At 50.0% G+C, this 21,611-nt stretch overlaps 1 protein-coding gene across 7 annotated transcripts in view; it reads left to right on the plus strand.

Annotated features, from left to right (window-relative positions):
• The first annotated feature begins 10,265 nt into the window (after positions 1-10,265).
• Positions 10,266-21,611, plus strand: part of KLHDC8B (kelch domain containing 8B) — a 42,913-nt gene continuing 31,567 nt past the window's right edge. For 2 of the 7 annotated variants that reach the window (XM_083493162.1, XM_083493160.1), the window contains exons 1-2: positions 10,329-10,549; positions 19,253-19,338. The gene's annotated coding sequence lies outside the window, so the exon portion shown is untranslated. Of the gene's footprint in view, positions 10,639-11,128; positions 11,234-12,032; positions 12,261-19,252; positions 19,339-21,611 lie in introns of those variants that run through there. The other 5 variants (XM_083493163.1, XM_083493161.1, XM_083493159.1 and 2 more) reach the window with 4 other exon arrangements.

The raw sequence follows: 21,611 nt of genomic DNA on the forward strand, positions 1-21,611 counted from the left end.
ATCACAGTTAAAGCAAAAGTTGCACCATGTGATGAACAAGCAATACAGCCCTTATGAGCTATAAAACAATATTAACAACCAGGAGCGTCTTCCCATAGAGGCAAGTGGGGCGGGGCGCCGGGGCGACAGGTTCTGGAGGGCGACAGGGAAGAGGCGGAGGCTGGACGCGGCGCTTCCTGGCATCAGCTCGCTGCCCTCGCCCGCCTCGCTGAAGCAGCGCTACGCCCAGAGCCTGCACCTCTTCCCTGCCAGAGGAGCCGCCTTCCAGCTGCTGCCTGCCTCCTCCAGCCCCGCAAAGCTGCCGGCAGTGCCTCAAAAAGGTCAGCAACTCTGGGAAACGGGGGGGGGGGGGGGGAGGAGTGTGCTGGTGGGATCTTTGCACCACAGCACTGGATATACTTAAGACGGCCCTGTTAACAACATGAATAAAACAGCAGCCAAAAACGCAAACTAATCACTAAGTTCATGCACATTGACTCATGACTCATAATCTACCACGGTTCAGCTCATTAAAACCTGCGTCCACATGACGCCTGTGGCAGCAACTCCCTTCTGAAAGCTCCTTGGGCTGGAGGTGGGGCAGCCCAGGTGAAACCAGCCATCTTTGATGGCAAACAGAGTCTCTCTCCTCTGGAAGCAGCTCTCTTGCGAAGGCTCATAGGGCTGGAGGGTGGGGCAGGTCAGGTGGAAAAAGCCATTGCCTGGTGGCCAACAGCGATTCTCTCCCTCTCTCACCTCACCTCATAAGGCAGCTTCCTAGTTTCCCATCAGCCCCAGTGAGCCTGGCCCAACAGCCGGGGTGATAGATGTGCTCTAAGGACAGTGTTCTCGAAGCTACCAGCATGAGTCTGACCAAACTGCGGGAGGCAGTGGAAGACAGGAGTGCCTGGCGTGCTCTGGTCCATGAGGTCACGAAGAGTCGGACACGACTAAACGACAAAACAACAACAACAAGAAGGACAGTGGAGGGTCACATGTTTCCCATCCTTGTCTCAGTTCTGCTTGCCTGCCCACCTCTCCCTGTTGTACGGGAGGACCCGCACCCTATTCTGTATAGAACAGCGAGAGCACCCTTCTGGGTGCTGTAGCTCTTTGTGGCAAAACTTGTGCTTGCAGGATTCCCGCCCCCCCACCCCCCGCAGAGAGGCTGGCTGTGCCTATTGTTGCTGCTGCGAGGCCACAGCTCCCGTTTGCTGCTTGAAAGAGGCATTTGACAGAATAGCTTTACCTCCCCAGCAGCGGGAGGCTGAGCCCAACTCCTTTGCCAGGCATTGGCAAGAAAGCTGGCGGAGGATCAGCTTGGGGAAGCTATTGTTCCTAGTCGGCTTCAAGTCTTTTCAGGTTGTATTCAACCCCCCCCCCCTTTTTGCTGAGCTGCTGAGCAAATGTAACATAAAGTGCAAAAGAGCCTTGAGAAAGCAGGAATGTTGCTCAGCTGAAGATTGTCCTGAAGGCGAGATCGTAGAATTTTGAAAGACGCACACTGGCTCCCAGTACGTTTCCGAGCACAGTTCAAAGTGTTGGTGCTGACCTTTAAAGCCCTAAATGGCCTGGTCCAGTATACCTGAAGGAGCGTCTCCACCCCCATCGTTCTGCCCAGACCCTGAGGTCCAGCACCGAGGGCCTTCTAGCAGTTCCCTCACTATGAGAAGTTACAGGGAATCAGGCAGAGGGCCTTCTTGGTAGTGGCACCCGCCCTGTGGAACGTCCTCCCACCAGATGTCAAAAGAAAAAACAACTACCAGACTTTTAGAAGACATCTGAAGGCAGCCCTGTTTAGGGAAGCTTTTAATGTTTAATAGACTATTGTATCTTAATGTTCTGTTGGAAGCCGCCCAGAGTGGCTGGGGAAACCCAGCCAGATGGGCAGGGTATTAATAATAATAATAATAATAATAATAATAATAATAATAATAATACTTATTATTATTATTATTTATTATTCTAGAGTTGGAAGGGACCCCAAAGGGCATCTAGTCCAACCCTCTGCAATGCCAAAATCTCAGCGAAAGCATCCATGGCAGATGGCCACTCAGCCTCTGCTTAAAAACCTGCAAGGAAGGAGAGTCCACCACCTTCCCAGGGAGTCTCTTCCACTGTCGAACAGCTCTTACCATCCGAAAGGTCTTCCTGATGTTGATTCGGAATCTCTTATTCCCTGTCGCCTGCCTGTGCCACAGAAGAGCTTCCAGCAGCCAGTTTCAAAGTTGGAACAGAAACCCCGTGGATTTTTCACAGATCAAGCCAGCTTATTCCTTCTTATTAGGTCCATCTACTATCTGTCGTATCCCTTTTTGACTGTCACAGACTTTTAGAAAGAGAAGCATCTGAAAATATAAGATATGCAACTAAAGAAACTGCATGGGCACCAAGTGCCTTCTTGCATTTGCCTCTTGGAGGTTGGTGTTTTGTTCTGTTTTGTTTTACCTTTAAAAACTCACTGGATGGATTTGAGGAGGATACACTTATCCATGATGATTAGCCATACAGTGGTATCTCGGGTTAAGAACTTGATTCGTTCCGGGGGTCCGTTCTTAACCTGAAACTGTTCTTAACCTGAAGCACCACTTTAGCTAATGGGGCCTCCCACTGCTGCCGCACGAGTTCTGTTCTCATCCTGAGGTAAAGTTCTTAACCCGAGGCACTATTTCTGGGTTAGCGGAGTCTGTAACCTGAAGCGTCTGTAATCTGAAGCGTCTGTAACCCGAGGTACCACTGTATTAGGTAAAAAAACATCCATATTCAGAGATGATGTACCCCCGGATATCGGGCCCTGCAGAAGTGCTGTTGCTTCCATGCTTCGCTCGTGCATGTCTCAGTGGCATCTGTCAGGACGGGATGCTGGTTTCGATGGATCCTCGCTTTGGTCCAGCTTGTTCCTTGGCCCTTTGGAAGAAGGGTGGGCCAGAGCCTGGGGAGAAGCCAACAAGGGTACTTTTCTGGGTGTCATTCCTGTTCATAATGCCTGGAGGAGAATGCAGTCAAGGGGTTGCCAAGGAAGCAGAGGGGAGGAGGTGACTTATTTAGTGCATAGGATTCAAGGTCTTTCTGGCAGAAGAGGTTCATCAAGCAGGCAACAGTCATAACCAACACGCTCCATCCTAATGGTGTCTGTGCAGATTGGAAAGCATGCAGAACCAGCGTGATCCTAGGAAGATAGCTGCAGCTCAGATTTCCACCTCGGTCCGATTTGGGCCCATCCACACTGAGGCTGGAAATATGGGTTGGGCGGATCTATGCAAAGTGCAAGGCGTGTTTTGAGTCTTCTTCCACCTTCTGGGTGGACCAGTGCTTTGCTGCATCACCTCCAGCTCCCTTCTGCAGCAGCGCAGTGAGTGGCAGCTGGGCGTGAGGTGACCCACAACAAGGGCTTCCCCACTGGCTGAAGCCTAGGCAGGCTCCTGCTGTTGGGGGCATCAGCTGCAAATGGAAATTAGTAATCTCCTGTCTCACAGGAGTATTCTGGAAATGCTTGAGGCTTTTGCAGGGCAGTTTGCGCATTTAAAAAGTGTTATGCAAACTGTCCTCTCCGTGTGACTGATCCAAGGTGTTTGCCTCGCTGTTTTTGCCCCCAAAGAAGCGGCTCGCTATGTTGGCTGCTTTATCATCTGTTTCGAAACCGGTCTGAATGGGAAGACCCAGTGGCTTAATATTGCACAAGGGATGTGCTGGAGTGCGGGGGGAACTGCGCAGTTCCACTTGCCCCCCTTTGGCTGGGGGGCTGTCTTTGAAAGAAGGGGCTTGTGTGCCAGATGCAAAGCCCCTCTCCAAGCAGAGCGCTGCTCCTTCAGGAAGCGTGTGGTCCTGTCCCTCCACCTGTTTCTCTGCCTGACAAGTGACTGACAGCTCTCTCCCCAAAGCCTCTCCTCATCAATTATGAATTCAGTTGCCATCGAGACTGAGGGATTAAGGCAGCTGGAGGCTTCGCTTTCGCAGCCTGCCGTGCGAGGAGGCACCTGTACAGAGCTGGCAGCCCCGCGGCTCTCGGCCAAGGAGGAGAATGCCGCGATTCTGCCGGGCTGCCATTTCTGAAGTGGCCCCTTGGCAAACAGACCCACTCATCTCCTAGCAGCGCCCGTGCCCAGATCGGATCTTTCTTTTATTTCAAGGCCGATTAATCCCAAACAAGTACCACTCTCCTGGCTCCACAATCTCAGCTGCTGCGCGCACAAGGCACTTTTAAGACAGGGCTAGCGACCGTTTGTTTCTATGCCCAGGTTGCGGGGTGTTGGAATACTGTTGGGTGGGGTGAAACCAAAGCTGTCAGTGGGAGCATACAGAGCCCAAAGAGGGTGCCCCTTTTCTCTCTCTTGCACCCCCTTTTCTCTGTCTCACACAAACATTTTCCACACCACCTTTTTCTCTGCTTTTCTGTGTGACACCCTCTTTTCTCTCTCTCTCTCTCCAACATCCCCTTTTCTTTGAATACGCACAAGACACCTTTTGAATACATGCTCAAAACCTGAGCTCTTGCATTTAACCCACCCTTTTATATTCACAACCCCCATAGCGAGAGTCCATTTGCCCCCCCTTTCAATGTTACCTTGGTAATGGGAATTCTAAATGCTTTTAGGCTGCAGTCCAATACACCCCTGGGGGTAAGTCTCCCTCAGCTCAACGGAACTTACTTTTGAGTCGGCACGGATAGGATTGTACCGCTAGCAGTTTTGAATGAAGACTTGGGTGCCGTCGTTATGCCAGATGTCACCTCGCATCATCCCATTTACTCCGGATGAAACAAGAAGAGGACGTGCAAACTGCTCTCCAAGCATAAACATGCATCTAAAGGTTTTTTGTGTACAGAGCAGGGCAGGATCATTCCATTTTTTTAAAAATTATGAATGTGTCAAGGATTAACCCTGGGGCATTGTAAATTGTAGCACTTTCTTACATCTGGGATAACTCAGTCAGTAGAGCACAAGACTCTTATTCTCAGGGTTATGAGTTTGAGCCGCACTTTGGGCAAGAGATTCCTGCATTTGCAGGGGGGCTTCGACTAGATGACCCTCGTCGTCCCTTCCAACTCCGCAGTTCTGGGATTCCGAGGAAGGCCAGCAGGAGCCATAACCTTGTTTTTGAAGGCAGGTTTATTCAAGCAATATTGATCTGAGATATTTATGTTGAGCTTAACCAGGCATGGCCAAACTCGGCCCTCCAGATGTTTTGGGACTACAGTTCCCATCATCCCTGACCACTGGTCCTGTTAGCAAGGGATGCTGGGAGTTGTAGTCCCAAAACATCTGGAGAGCCAAGTTTGGCCATGCATGGGCCTTAAGCATTTATACTGGCCCTTTTAAGAGCGTTTACATCGGAAGTTTGTTCCCCGCGGCATTCGCTGTGTCAGGCTTCTGTCAAAAAAGAAAACCGGGGCAATCTAGAAATAAAAGCGACGTTGCTATGTGTACCCCCATCTCTGTATGCCCTTTTAGATCCAATAAGTATGGGCCCTGCCCCTTTCTCCTTACCCATCTCTCATCTTGGGGGTTAATCTTCCATTTTCGCCTTTTGTGTCTGAGCATCAGTCCAGGACTTCACTCCTCCACACAGTGCAATACGCAGCTTCTGTTGCACAGATTGCATCTCCTTTGCTTGCCAAAGCTATTTGCCCTTGCTGCCCAAACTCATTTTGGACAAGGTAATTGGTGTTCAGGGTGAAATCATGCAGATTATATGTTGGGGGGCCAAATGAACCTTGCAAATCAATAATGTTTATGTCAATTTTCTGCAAACTTCCCTCGCAGTGTACTGTGAACAATCATAAAAGCTGCTAGACTAACTCCTCTAAAGGACTCCTGTGTCTTTAAATAGTGTATACAAGAGGAGGGAGTTTTAATAGGCACAGATTTTTCCAGTCATGATCTTGCAGTGGTGGGAATAGTTGCTTTTCTCCCCCACCCGCAAATCCTCCAGTTATCTCGCTAAAGGCCAGGGTGCCCTGTTTTGTTCTGAAGATGACTATAGGATATGAGTTGCCACTCAAGACGTAGAAGTTCTGACCCTTTAATATGTAGCGTTGCCAAATTACTTTCCTAGCAGGCAGTTGTGCATTGAGACAAAAGGTTTCACCTGTGATATTTTTGCCTTTTGAAAGCCCAGGAGCCTTTTAAAAAAAAAAAAAGTTGGGTCCAGTTTGAACAGAACTACCTTTTGCACATGACATCTAATCTTCGGTGTTATCCTTGTCAGAACATTCTACAACTGTTCATCCGTTGCAAACACAAGAGAAAAGCATCTTGCACCGGTTTAATGTCTGCCATGGAAGCTTCCGTGACTTTTGAAGGCTGTAACTTACTTCATCAAGTGCAAATCTACTTGTCATGTTTATGGAAATAAGGTTTGAAAGATGGTGACAAAGTATACACAAATGCTTTAAAAGCACAGATCTATTAAGTTATTAAAATGTCAATTTTAATTGGTTTGGAGTTCTGGAGTTTTTTTTTAAGACTCGAGTGGTGCTTTTTATACTTTAATTCATGCACAAAATCTTTTCCTCCAAGATGTGAAGGTGGCCACCAGTTTATAAGACTTAAAAAAATAAATTAAAAAATTAAGACAACTTTATGGAGGAATGGACTACCAAGGCTACTAACCACGACAAGTAAAAAAACCAAAAACACTTCCATGTATACAAATAGTATATCTGTTATTACCCATATGCTAGGGACTAGCAACAGGAGATTCATACAAGCTTAATGCACTGCTTGTGAAGTCCCAGGCTGGCTGGAAGCAGGTGGAGAAAATCTTGTGTTCTTACATACAGTGTGGCTTATGATTCCAGACTAATATTGCATAATAAATCCAATATGCCCGACATCTCTGGCTTATTTTACATCACATTCATGCAAACAGTGCACAAGGTAGGTTCATTGCCTGTCCCCTAAACGAACAAATTAGCTGCAGCCTTCTCACTAATTATGCATTTCGAACGAGGCACTCAGTCCTGAGCCAGTTGCTCACCTCTGGCAAACTGTCAACATATGACAGATGGATGCAGGCAGCTGCCAGAGAACTGGATAGCCAGAAACCAACTGGACGTTTCATATATTTTATGTATTTTTCATATATACATTTCTTCATGGAAGTAAAATTTGATGGATTGGATTTATATGCCACCTTCTCCAAGGGAATGTGGTTCTCCCTCTCCATTTAAACCCCACAACGACCATGCAAGGTAGGTTAGGCTGAGAGGTAGTGACTGGCCCAAGGTCACCCTGTGAATTTCCTGGCAGAGTGGCGGTCTGAACCCTGTTCTCCTGGGTACTAGCCTGACACACTAACCACTAGGCCGCACTGAACGTTATGTGTGATGTAGGGATTCCGCTAGGTATACTTAAAACACTCGGGGTATATGCTGATATAGGGATGCGGGTGGTGCTGTGGGTTAAACCACAGGGCCTAGGACTTGCCGATCAGAAGGTTGGCGGTTCGAATCCCCGCAACGGGGTGGGCTCCCGTTGTTCGGTCCCTGCTCCTGCCAACCTAGCAGTTTGAAAGCTTGACAAAGTGCAAGTAGATAAATAGGTACAGCTCCGGCGGAAAGGTAAACGGCATTTCTGTGCGCTGCTCCGGTTCGCCAGAAGCGGCTTAATCATGCTGGCCACATGACCCGGAAGCTGTACGCCGGCTCCCTCGGCCAATAAAGCAAGATGAGCGCTGCAACCCCAGAGTCAGTCACGACTGGACCTAATGGTCAGGGGTCCCTTTACCTTTAATATGCTGATATACATACAGTATGTGCGCCTTTAAATCTGAGCAATCGAGGTGCTGGGTGGCAGCGTGTGTGTGTCTGATGGGGCCTGGATGCGCAGAAACCCTGTAAGCAAAGTAAAACGGTTTTAGAAAAGGAGGGAAAGCCAGGAGAGTCGGGACCCAGCATAAAAGAGCAGCCTCAGGCCCCCTGGCCCATCCCCTGACAATGGTTGCCCTGCCGGGGCAGCTTTCTCCATGTTGCACCACCCAAACAAATACTGTCTGTACATGACACTGCCTCCCCTTTTAAGGAGAAGTATACTGCATGCCAGCGGCCAGCTGGAAAGGGAGCAGTCCGGAAAAGCCGCTTCTCTTTGAAGAATTGCTGTGTTTCGTTTTGTTCTTAAAGGGAAGGAGCTGCAGTTCTGTGGCAGACCCCATGCTTGGTATGCAGACGGTTCCAGGATCCACCGCAGGCATCTCCTGGTAGGCTGGGGGGGGGGGGGAATTTGTGTTGGAAACCCTGCAGATCAGGACCAGGGGAACCTCTGGCTCTCATAAGTTACTGGGCTCTGATTGCCACTAGCCCAAACCGAGCCAATGGGGCCAATGGTCTGCAATAGCTTCCTAGGATATTTTCATTAGTTTCCTAGCCTGCCTTTGTTCCATTATGGAATGCTACTGATACTAATAATAGTAATACTAATAATTTATTATTTATACCCCGCCCATCTGGCTGGGTTTCCCCAGCCACTCTTCCAACAGAACACTAAAATACAATAACCTATTAAACATTAAATGCTTCCCTAAACAGGGCTGCCTTCAGATGTCTTCTAAAAGTTTGGTAGTTATTTTTCTCTTTGACATCTGGTGGGAGGGCGTTCCACAGGGCAGGTGCCACTACCCAGAAGGCCCTCTGCCTGGTTCCCTGTAACTTGGCTTCTCGTAGCGAGGGAACCGCCAGAAGGCCCTCGGAGCTGGACCTCAGTGTCCAGGCAGAACGATGGAGGTGGAGATGCTCCTTCAGGTATACTGGACCCAGGCTGTTTAGGGGTTTAAAGGTCAGCACCAACACCTGGTCCTTCAGAGGCACAGTTACCCCAATCAGGACTAGGGAGTCCTCCACACCCGCCCACCTCCTGTCCCCCAAAAAACAGTACTTCTGTCTTGTCAGGATTCAACTGCAATCTGTTAGCTGGGAAGCCCACGAGCTGGGTGGGGATGGTGGATCGCTGCGAAAGGAAACGGGTGCTAGCTAAGCAAGGGGCGAATCGTCCAAGATCCAGGAAGGAAAAATAAAGGAGCACAAGGGGGTTGTGTGAGATCAGAGCTCTGGGTTGGTGGGTATGAGCATTCCTAAGCAATCTTCCACATGCCGGACATTGAAACAGCACAAATTAAAGACAGGTTACAGAAAACAGGGTGGGGGAAGATCCACGTTTGCACTGTACAAGCATGCAAGCATTATAGCAGCCTCTTGCATGCAAGAATCTTCTTAAAATGATCTAGCCTGCTAGGGGCTGTCAGACGGTGGTGAGCATTTCTCTGCTGGGTGAAAAGCAGGCGGCTTTCCTTCTAGTTGCCAGCTTGATTTCTATGCTAAAAGGCAGAGGAGGAAAGGAGCCTCTGACCAGCATGCCTTCACACCTTGAGCTACCAGGCAAGTGCCTAAATGCAAGGCTGCCTGTGTTGCAGATGTGGCGTCGTCCCTCCACTGTGTGTGAAAGGAGAGTCTCACCGTCTCTTTAGATGGTGTTTGCTGCTTTTAGCTTTTATGAATGGAGATCTGGACCTAGCGGCACAGGGTCATAGAACTGTAGAGCTGGAAGGTACCCGGAGCTTCATATAAGTCCAACCCCCTGCAGTGCAGCTCCTGCATCCACTTCCCAGTGCAACCCCCCCCCCCACTCCTGTAGCACAAGGGCCTGAAACGGAGGTTGTAAAAAGCGAAGGCCGGCAGCCCTCCTGTTCCTTCAGTTCTGGCTGATGAGTGAGCACAGCAGTAGTGCTTCTGCTTTTCAGGCAGGAGGTTCCAGGCTGAACCCCTGGCATCTCCAGCAGGGCTGGGAATGCCCCCTGCCAGAACCCCTGGAGAGCTGCTGCCAGCCAGTGCAGACAATATGGAGCTCGATGGACAAAGGCAGCTTCCTATGTTTTTTTAAAAAAGGTGGAGGAGGTATGTTTCTTCATGTGCTCCGCCTTCTCTGGGTCTTTGGCGTGGGTGAGGGATTGCACCGGCCTGCAGGAAGAGATCCTGTTGTTTTGTTCCAGCAGCGTCCTTCCTTGGGTTTTCTCCGCTTCTCAAAAAAACCCCCACCAAAACACACCACCCCGCTCCGTTTATGTAATTGTTCCATATAGGATTTTTTTTTTAACCGTTCAGAAAATGGAAATGTTAAAATTCCTACTAAACAGAACGGGATGATGGGTGGGTGCGGGGTAGGGAAGGAAGGAAGGAGAGGATCCGGGAGAGGAGAGGCCGTCGCATTTCGAGGCGGAGGGAATTTCGGCCAGCTCGGCGCCGCGCGCTCCCCGCCTTCCCGGGGCTCCGGGCGCCGCTGCCCAGCGCCTGTCCCGAGCGCGCTGCTGCGCCCGGCGGAGGAAGAGTTAAGGCAGAGAGCGCGCGGCGTGTGTGGCGGCGGCGGCGGCGGCCGCGTCCCACCCCTCCTGCCCGCCGCCCACCTCCCCCCTTCCTCCCTCCCCCTGCGCGGTATAGAGGAGCTCGCCGAGAGGGGAGAAGCTGGATCGGAGCAGGGGAGCCGCGAGAAGAAGGCGCGAGGGAGGCGCGATCCCCTCCCCTCCAACAACACCCCAGCCAGCCCGGCGCGCCTGCAGAGTTTGGACCGCGCAGTCCGGGGAGGTGAGCGCGGCGCGCGGTGCTGCCCGGGGCCGTCGGGTGGAGAACTCCGATCGCCGGACTGGGGCGTCCAGGAGCCCTGCGGTGGCCGGGTGAGTGAGTGGGGAAGGGGGCGACTCCTCCTCTTCCTCTGCAAAGTTTTTCCTGGGCGAGCCGAGAGAGGCCGCAGGGAGCCCGGGAAGGCTGCGCGCCCGGAGAGAGGCGACGGGGCGCAGGAGCCGGAGCTTGGCGCAGCGCGCCACCTTCTGCGGCCATTGGGTGTGTTTTTTTTTTGGGGGGGGGCTTCGAGAGCCCCCGCGACTCCCTCGAGCGGCGGCGCACGTCCCGGAGCCGGCCCAGCCCTTCCTCCAGCCGCCCGGGGCTGCGAAGTCTCCGCGCCGTCGAGTAAAGCTGCGAGGCGAGCCGGAGACCGGCGCAGTTCTTCCCCGGTGTGGCGCCCCCTAGTCTACTTTTCCTTCTGTCCTGCCCCCTGGGGGAGATGTGTGGGTGGCGCTGAGAACTGAGTTGGGCTTAGGAGGTGTGTTTGGGGACGGGCGTTGATTTGGGTTGGCGTTCGTCCTTGGCCTGTCTTCAGCGCCGTGCCGGCGGTGCCCCTGAGCACGTGCAGAGTGCTCTGTCGCCAATTCTTCCGTGCTGTTAGGTAGCTTGAGCCTATACATTTTGGCAAGGAATATCTACTGCAGCCAGGTAGGTTGATACACCGGGGACTGTGAAGACGGGATTGAAGAAGGGAAAAGATTGGAAGGTGAGAAATGATATTAACAATAAAGGAAAGCTCAGGAGGAAACTCCTGTTTGCCTTCTTAACCAAGCTAAAACGTTGTTGTCCACCCACAGCCCTTACGTCTTGCTAAACTCTTTGCCAAGCCGGACTGCAATTCTGTGACCACTAGACCTGATGGTCATGCTCTACCTCCCCTCTTGGAGGTTGCCTCTGAATTGCTGGGCATGGCAGGTGAGCAGCTCGCAGTGCAAACAGCACATAAAAAAGAGCTTTCAGGATCAGGCCAATGGCCCAGCGCTTAGTCCAGCATCCTTTTCTCACAGTGGCTGGCCAACCAGGATACTGGACTGGTTGGTGTTTTTCTTACGCTGGCTTAATAGCAGTGCACAAAATATCAGGAGTTTTTTTGGTCACATTTAACCCCTCCAATGCTTTATTTTTAATGCCCGTCCCTTCTATAGTGGTTCCCCTTCAGACTTTTGTTTTCCCTGAAACTCCTGGGGAGGAGAGCTTCTCTTCCATTAGCCTAACAGCTTGCTCTCACTTGCCCTGTTGCATCAGAGCAACGGCTGCCTAGTCTGGCCCCCGGCTCCCTACACTCGCCAGTCAGACGCCTCGGGGACTGGCCCACCAAGCACGGTACAAAGCCCCCCCTTCCCCGTGCACCCCCTAGCAAGGGGCACCTAGACCCAAACAGACTCTGATCCCGGAGAGAGCATATATTGCCATCGTGACTTTCTTCTCCATATCGTCTGATCTCTCTGAAGCTGTCTAAGTGACTGGCTGTCACCAAATTGGAGACAAGGTGTTCTGTCGTTTTAACTGTGCGCCATGTGGACAAGTACTTCTTTATACCTGCCCTAAAGCGTCGTTGGCTGATCCCAGTTCTTCCGCAATGCTTCGTTTGAACAGATGAGACTCTTCTCAAAGAGGACGGCAACGGAAAGAAGTGAGTGGATCCCATCGAGGGTCCATCCAGACACCTGTTGATGTGAGCATTCATCCTGATTTGTTTCCACCATTGAAGCAGATGTCATCCCACACTTATCCGTGCATTTCCTCTTCACGCTGGCAAAAAGTACAATCTTTTGGGGGAAGCGGGTTTGTTGAACCAGACCTCCGGATCAGCTGTAGTTGTTGTACTACCTGATTTTCCTGGTATGTGTTTGAATCCTGCTCCCAAAATAGCAACACTCTGGAAGTGAGTAACCTAATTGGGTTGCTCAATTGGGTTGTGTTTTTACTCTTTTTTTCTTGGGAGCTGCCCACCCTGGCTGGGGCAAGCAAGTCAGATGGCCGGCATATAAAAATTGTTGTTGTTATTCTCTTCGTCTAGCGTTTTTTTCCGTCTTGCGAAGCAAGCCCATTGACGGATTAGCGGATTAGCGCTATTAGCAGCTTTTAGCGGCTTATCGGATCAGCTGATAAGCGGCTTAGCGGCTTAGAAAAAGGGGGAGGAGGAAAAAAAACCAGCAGGAACATTGTCGTCTTGCGAAGCAAGCCCATAGGAAATTCGTTTTGCGAAGCACCTCCAAAACGGAAAACTCTTTCGTCTAGCGAGTTTTCCGTCTTGCGAGGCATTCGTCTTGCGGGGCACCACTGTATTATTAATGAAGGCATCAGGCTGGGCGGAGGTGGTTGCAGCTTCTCATTGGCCTCAGCCTACAGCCTCACACAGCACAGTGCATTAAGCCATTCAGTGATCTTGGTTGGGGAAGTGTGATCAGAAACAGTGCGGACAGCATGCATCAGTTCAGCCTTCTGAGTCCACACGACGATGAAGTCTTGGAATTTACACAGCCTCAGCTCTGGTCCTTGGGGCAAGAAGTAGGCAGTATATAAATAGCTAGTCATTGCGCTGTTTGAAGCCCACCCCTTTGGGAAAATAGGGATTTAAAAAGGCATGGATGTCCGTTCCAGCTTGTATTCGTTGCATGCAGTGCTGTTTCCATTCCACTGCATATCGGCTTCTGAGAAAAACTACGATAGTCATATTGCTGTCCATTGCAGCAGAATTTTATGTAATTACTTACATTATCATTACATTTATTTAACACAATGTATATACCCCTTGAGGGATCCGGGTGGCGCTGTGGGTTAAACCACAGAGCCTAGGACTTGCCGATCAGAAGGTTGGTGGTTCGAATCCCTGCAACGGGGTGAGCTGCCGTTGCTTGGTCCCTGCTCCTGCCAACCTAGCCGTTCGAAAGAACGTCATGTGCAAGTAGATAAATAGGGACTGCTCCGGCGGGAAGGTAAACGGCGTTTCCGTGCGCTGCTCTGGTTCGCCAGAAGCGGCTTAGTCATGCTGGCCACATGACCTTGAAGCTGTCTGCGGACAAACGCCGACTCCCTTGGCCTATAGAGCGAGATGAGCGAGCAACCCCAGAGTCGGTCACGACTGGACCTAATGGTCAGGGTTCCCTTTACCTTTTTATATACCCCTTGATTGCAGCAAAACCTCCAAGTGGTTTACAAGAAATATTAAAATTATCAATAAAAAACCCAGTTTAAAATATTAATAAATCATTTAAATCAGCAGCAAAAGAAATTAAACTTTGACAGCATTTGCCTGTCTGGATATGCTTGCCTAAACAGAAATGTTGTAAGCTTTAAGGCCGGCCTTTTGGGGGTCAACAGGCAGGGAGTTCCAAAGTGTAGGGAATGCCATGATGGATTACTTGCAACTACGGAACGAGTGTTACGTGGCTCCTGTAACAGGGCCAGTTCCATTAATTTCAGAGCAACAGAAGCGCAGCGGAAATGGGGATGATTAATTAGGTATCGTTGCCAGACCGAAAACATCAACAACGTCAAATAGCAACTGCGTTTGCTGGATTGGTTTCCGTTCCGGACACAGGGCAAATAAGGAAACACTGGCAATTTCTGCTCCCGTTTCCGTCAGAATTCTCTGACATCTCTATTACAAACCATCAAGCACTGACATGCGTTATTATCTGCTTAAGAGTCACAGAGTATATGCTGAGAATTAAGGAGCAGCGTGGCCCAGCCGTGTCGCCGGAAGAAGATGAGTACCAGACTTTTCTAGTATTGTTTTTGCTGACTCACAGACTGACACCATTTTCCAGCGGGATTCCACCACGTACCAGCAAATTGTGGTTGCACAATTTCAGTTTGATGGGGAGAATCTTGTGGAACAAACGCACCTCTCTAAAAGATCGGGCTTCTTTTGCATTAACAAAAGCATAAGGAAAGTGCAGGATGTTCCTTGTTTTGACACAGCATCGTCTAACCTCCCTGGAAACCAACCAAGATAAATAAACAGCAGGTGGCCTGGAAATGCTCTCGGAGAAGGACCACTACAAGGGAACATAGAAAGAAGCAAAGGCGGGTCTGGCTGGTTTCATCTCGGCCCTGGACCCAGAGATTAGTTTGGCCCTTGGGTGTGTTTTCAGAGCCAGAGTTTGGCCTTAGAGTCTTAGAACCGTAGAGCTGGAAAGTGCCCTGAAGAAATACAACCTTCTTCAATGCAGGAATATGCAGCTTTCCCATGTGGGGATCAAACCTGCAACATTCGCGTTACCAGCACCGTGCTCTCACCAACTGAGCCATCCAGGCCTTGGAACATGCATTGCAAGGAAAGGAATGCCTGCTTTGATCACGTGCGCAATCTCTCTCTCCCGTGCATCTGAGGATTGAGGGAAAGGCTTCAAGGAGAAAGGATATACAGTGTTCTCCGCAGGGGTTGAAACCCAGCGCTTCTTGTTGCAAATTAAGTGCTGGTCGATCAGATGGCTGACCTATCGGCTGCCTGCAGTCGCTGTCAAGTTGGCTGAGGTCTTAATTGCAAGCCTGTTGGCGTCTTACCCGAAAATGGGAGAGGGGGTGGTGATTGGAGAGAGCAATCCCCAGCTCTCTCCACCGTGGAACGTATTTCCCAGGGAAGGGGTTTAAGATTAGAGTGCTGTGCTTTTCGTGAATGAGCCTCTGAACCGCAAAACAGTAAGCAGAGCTGGGGATTAGGAAGCATGTGGCCGTGCCACCCCTAGCCACATGGACACAGTGCGCAGAGCAAGGTACTTTTAGAGTCTGGACTGATGGCTTCGATGGCAAATGTGTATTACTTCAAAACATAGGAAAGCCAACTCTTCTGCATTCGGGTGCCCTGCTGCTTATTCTGCTACTGTAGGAGATTTGATTCAGTCCACCCTTAAAACGCAAAGCTGGGATGGCTCAGTTGGTAGAGCACAAGGCGCTTGATCTCAGGGTTGTGGGTTCGAGCCCTGTGTTGCGCAGAAGATTCCCGCATCGCAGGAGATTGGACTAGATGACCCTTGTAGTTCCTTCCAACTCAATGATTCTGTCCGCCTAATTCGCCCTTCCCGAAACAATTTGCGGACCTTCGAAATTTGCACTTCTTTGAATTTGGCGACACTGTTCTGCAACCAGTGGGTGCGCAGTGAAATATGTAGACGAAGGAAAGGTGTCCGTAACAGGGCAAATATTAGTGAAAGTAAAAATCTGTCAGTGTAGGGGGAATTGCTTTGCAAAAAATATATATGTGCGTATTGGACAAGATGGCATGCCAACCTTTGTAATATTATGAGGAATTTGCACTAAAAGGCAGATGAATTTTCACAAGAATCCTTTTTTTTAAAATGACAAAATGAACTCAAGATCAGGGAGGAGGGGAAGAAACGAAGAGCATCCAAAATGGACAGATTGGCTCATCCCTGGCTGAGGGGGGGGGCTCTGGACATCTGCTCCCAAGTCCCACCTTGACAATGCCATTGCAGATGTGCACACTGAGAGGTCACAATCCTGTTCAGGAAGAGGCTCTCCTGCTCCTCCTCCTCCTCCTCCTCTCTTGATCCTGTCCCTCAAACATCACTAATTAACCAGATAATCTTCTCCTGCCCCCTTTTAATTCATGCGTTCGAATTGCCTTCCCAGTTCCTGTTTGCATCCTTAGTTCCTAACACACTTGATCATGGTGAATCCCTTCTCCCGTTCCCGCCCACCCCCCCAAATGCATTTTCCTCCTTCTCTTGTTTGTTTACTTCTCCCAACATAATCCCAGAGCCGTTTCCAACAATGCACAAAGTACAATATTACATACGTTAGAAACGACTCGGCTAATACAAACAAGCAAGAAGACAAGAGCAGGGGAAGAAGGGAACCAAAGGATGCTTGCAAATTTACTCCAAAAGCCTGCGAGAATGGCATAGTTTTTCCTTGCCACCAGAGTCTCCATCACGCAAGCTGCCCAGGGGGGAGGCCTCTTTTGAACTGTAGGGCAGATGGCTGTGCCCCTTTGTTAACTCTTCGTTGGCTTAAAAATCCAGTGCCTTTGCTACAGTGCCAGCCTTTGCTCGGGTGAGTTCGATCTGTTTCGTCGGGAGCATGTAGCTGGTGTTTTGCTGCTGCTTCTGTTTCTCTTCTTTCCGTCATATGTGTCTCTCTTTTTTTCTGTGTTTTAAGGGAGGTGGATGCCCCTAAAGATGGCCTGTACATATCCCCTAGCTAGGCCATCTTTAGATGCCATGGGATACTGTTAAAAGGGTGGGTTATTATAAATACATTTAGCATTATGCGGTACAAAGACACTGTCTTCCTTGCCCCGGCTACTGAGCTGAAGAGCAGAGTGGATGCCGCTCTCAATAGCAACAACAAAGTCCTGTTGTCAGAAAGCCACAGCAATGCACTGCTGTGCCCTCAACCTTTGGCCTGCCGGCGTTGGGACTGCTCAGCCACTGCTCAGCGCTTGCCAACTCGGCAGCTCTGCATCGAGGAATGTCGCAGAACGGTGTTCTTGTCGGATCTGGTGCTGAAATGTCTCTTCCCCTCTCAGCTAGGATTGTGTGTGCCCTGTTAATCTGTGCGCTTGGACTCCCCTGTTTGCTTAACGTGGCGTTTTGAGCATCTTTGCTCTCAAGCAACTAGTCCTCATGTTTGTAACTCGGATCAGTATTTGGCCTGGGCTCAAAGGAAGGTAGGCAGGAAGTGGTTTTGAAAGCGGTCAGGGGCTTCAGTCCCCTTTGGAGTTCTCTTTTGTTCCTCTAGGTCTACTCGTGGTTCAAGCCCACACACGGACAACTTTGGGCAGGATTCCTGCTTTGCAGGGGGTTGGACTAGATGACCCTCAGGGTCCCTCCCAACTCTACAATTCTGTGAATATTCCATACCTTTATCTCCCAGTTCTGCTAATTTGCACCTATACCTCTTCCTCTGTGCCCTTCTCCTGCTCCCCCTCATATTCTGTTATCGCCTTTTGCTTTTCCAGCTCTTGTTTTACAATTCCAAATTATCCGCTAATCCATATCTCGGAAGCAGACATTAATATGCAAAGGATGCCCTTATCACTGACTTGGTTTGCATAGGGGGGTAGGAATTTCTGCGGATAGGGAAAAGAGGCCTCCCTCTCCCTTCCGCGTTATGTTGACGCTTGGCTCCCTCACCTTCCTTTACCTGTAGTGAGCGTGATCCTTCAAATCAACTGAGGCTTAATCTGGCTCAAGTTAATAAAAAAGGAATTTTCTGCCGGCTTAAGGCTGAATCCTCTGCTCTCCCTTTGTGGGATGAGATGGTTAAGGTGCCAGCGGCAGAATTATCGCGGCCAGCCTGCACGTCCTGTCTTGCGAGAGAGAGCGCCACTGGGGCTTAGCTTCCTTCCTTTCTTTTTTTTTAAAGATACAGATTCCAAACTCTTGGCTGCTTGCACTGAACTGCAGGGGTAGCCAGAGCTGGGGATTGCTGAGTCAGCAGTGCTAGCGATGCAGTCAAAAGCCTCTGCATCACATCAAAGCAAAGTGTGGCCGGACACCTTCTTCAGATGGCTGCATCCTGTTCAGCTCTGTCGCAAACCTGCGAGCTTGCCCTGCAGCTGCGTAAGGTGTGCAGGGTCCGTGGGGGTGGGCTGTTGTTGTCCAGTAAGCAAGAGCTGAAGGACTGGGTGGTAGGATCGGAGGCTGCTCTTGAAGTATGGTGCTCAAAGCCGGTATTGCCCTGTGTTTCAGCAAGCTAGGCAGTCTCAGATCTGAAGCGAGAGTGCCTGCGTACATGATGATAAATATTCAAGCGTGCAACGCAGGGGTTCTCAAAGGGTGTGGCGGGAGAGGGTGGCAAGTGTGGCAGGATAAATTCAAGGGCAATCAGAGGAACGTGCAAACCTTTCAGTGTAGCATATTATCAAAATTAATTTGCAGAATTTTGGAAAGGACCCACGTTCTCATTGTTTTTTATACTTTCTGGGTGTCTCACAAAGTTGTCGTGTTCTGTGTTAAGAACCAGTCCCTGCTAGCAATCGTTTTCTCCCAATGCATTTCTTACTGATAAAAAAACTGGGTGCGACGTGAGCAAATTTTTTATTCTGAAAGTGTGGCCCAGAGAAAAGAAAGTTTGACGATCGTTGCTGTAAGGAAACAGCCACACATTGATTTATTTATTGTGGCCTCAGTGCCCGCTAGAATATTGAAGTGCCTCAGTTCACATCAGAAGTAGCTGAGCCAGCTCCCTTCCTAAGGGATGGATGGATGAAATGGGAGCTTGTCTGTGCAAAGCAGGGGTTGTCCCTCTGCGTTGTGCTTCCTCCTCTCCCCCAAGGACTGCCTTTCCGCACATCCGTTTCCAAATGATGTTTAAGGGACGTGGGTGGCACTGTGGGTTAAACCACAGAGCCTAGGACTTGCCGATCAGAAGGTCGGCGGTTCGAATCCCCGCGACGGGGTGAGCTCCCGTTGCTCGGTCCCAGCTCCTGCCAACCTAGCAGTTCGAAAGCACATCAGAGTGCAAGTAGATAAATAGGTACCACTCTGGCGGGAAGGTAAACGGCGTTTCCGTGCGCTGCTCTGGTTCGCCAGAAGCGGCTTAGTCATGCTGGCCACATGACCCAGAAGCTGTACGCCGGTTCCCTCGGCCAATAAATCGAGATGAGCGCTGCAACCCCAGAGTCGGCCACGACTGGACCTAATGGTCAGTGGTCCCTTTACCATTAATAATGCTATATATTTCTTTTCTTAACAGGATAACATAGTTTCTACGTACAGCAGCCTTTCTCAGGGATGTCCAAAGTATACACCATTTACAGCCAGGATAGATTCGTTGTCCAGGTAAGTACTTATCCTTTAGAAGTTTCTCACCACCTACAACGAATTGTAGAGTTGGAAGGGACCCTGAGGGTCATCTAGTCCAGTGTTTCCCAACTTTGGGTCTCCAGCTGTTTTTGGTTCACAGCTCCCATTATCCCTAGCTAGCAGGACCAGTGGTCAGGGATGATGGGAATTGTCGTCTGAAAACAGCAGGAGACCCAAGGCTGGGAAACACTGATCTAGTCCAGCCCTCTGCAATGCTGGAATGCAACTAAAGCCCCCATGACAGAAATGTAGTTTTAATTATTTGTAAGATAATTTTGTATCCCAGTGACTGCAGTTCAGAGCATAGCTGTCAACTTACAGATTTGAAAATAAGGGACCAGCAGCCTCAAAAATAAGGGATCAGCAGCCAAAATAAGGGATTTTCCAAGCACAGGTATGTTCAACTTCTGAGCCCCTCTGAGCCAAAGGCAGAAAGCCCAGCCAGCAGCCAAATAAAGCCTCAAGCGGTGGTTCCCACAGCGCAGCAACCCGGCAAAGGGGATGCAGCAAGGAAAACCACCGTCACTTCTCCGCTGGGAAGCTCTGAGCAAAGGCGAGTCCCCAGGCATGCAAGCTCCACCCCCAGTCGTTCTTAGACTCCTTATTGGGTGAGCAACGCAGCCAAGCAACACAGTTGGAGCCTCCCTCCTCCCTGGCTGGCAGGGAGGGAGGGAGAGGAGCTGCTTCCTTTGAAACCCGGGAAATTTAAGGGACATCATCAATAAGGGACAGCAGCGGGACATGGCGCTGGGATAAGGGACTTTCCCGCCAAATAAGGGACGGTTGACAGCTATGGTTCAGAGGTACACTGCTTCTGAACTTGGAGGGTGTGTTTGACTGGTAGCCCTTGATAGATAAAGTTGTCTTACACCAAGTCAGACTTTTGGCCCATACTACACAGTATTAAGGAACCTTTTCTGTCCAGTGGCCCAGATCCTTATCTTCCCACCCCCCAGACGGTCAAATTTGACAAGCGGGTGGGGCTGCCCATCTGTCAATCACCTGACATCATACTGTCTGCACTACAAAGCGCATCACAGGCTGCTTGAAAGCCCTTTTGCAAGCCTTTGGTGCTGCGATTTCAACCTGCAGATTTCAGGGGCTCAGAAAGCATCATTGGACTGTAAGCAAAAGGGCTTTCAAATAGCCCTGTGCTGTTCTTTGAACCTCCAAAACCCAAAGGTTTCAAGAGCAGCGCAGAGCTGTTTCCAAAAGGGCTTTAAAGAGCAGCGCAGAGCTGTTTGCAAAAGGGCTTTCAAACCATTTTTTGCACTCGGCTTTTGCTCTGTGCACCTGCTCCGAGGAAGGGAGCATGTAGAGCCATACTGAGCAGGATTTAACCCCTCGCTTACCAGCCCCAAACCTCCTAATGACCACTCCTTTACATAACTGCAGTATATTAAGTGGTATAAGAAAGTTTTATAAATAAATATGCACCATTGAAATAGCCTGCTGTCCTAGGTTTAAATCCCAGTTTAGCTCTATGGGTTATGCTGCTTCATTGCTTTCCTTTCCTCATCTTTTACAGGCGCTTGCAAAAGCTTCTTTTAACTAGTTTTCTAGCATCTGACTCCAGGCCCTTTTGCCGCATAACTCTCTAGCCCGCTGAGCTCTGGCTTCTCACAAATGAGATGCTGCAGCTGCGGTACACCTGGGAACAAATGCCAGGCAATGTTGGGGGGCACCCAGTTCTTGTTCAATGCAATTATGGCGTTGCCTCCTGATTAAACTCCCCCCTTTCTCAACCGTTCTCAAGAGCCGGCATGTGCCCGGTTCCCTTGGGGGCTGAAGATGGCAAAATAAGTGCCTTCCCTTCCGTCTCCTTAAGAGCCCTGGAAGACCCCCCAGAGGCAAAAGCTATTTCTGATCTGGGGACTGGCTATCAATATTTCATGCCTGGCTTGCTGAATTATGCAGCTCTTGGCTATTAAGCTACTAGAGCTCCTAATTTTTGTGGGGAGGAAGATAAATGAGCTGTAGAGTCCTGGTGGTTGACAAGATTTAAAAGGGGGAGATTTATCGCTCAAATTAAAAGCTCCAGGTGAGGGCACAGAGCGCGGTGGGGTCTCTGTGGTGGCATGGGGAACCAGGCCTGAGACTCCCAGAGTCTCAAAGGCAGCTGCTGCTACCTCTCTGCTCTCTTTCTTCATCTCACAATGATCTGACAAATTGCCTTCAAAGTCAGCTTCGCTCGGGTATCCCTGATGGCTTCAGCTGAGGAGCTTGTGACAGAGGAGGCAGCCAGGTTG

The sequence above is a fragment of the Podarcis liolepis genome (assembly GCF_965112155.1).
Source record: "Podarcis liolepis genome assembly, chromosome: 2".
Classification (NCBI taxonomy): Eukaryota; Metazoa; Chordata; class Lepidosauria; order Squamata; family Lacertidae; genus Podarcis; species Podarcis liolepis.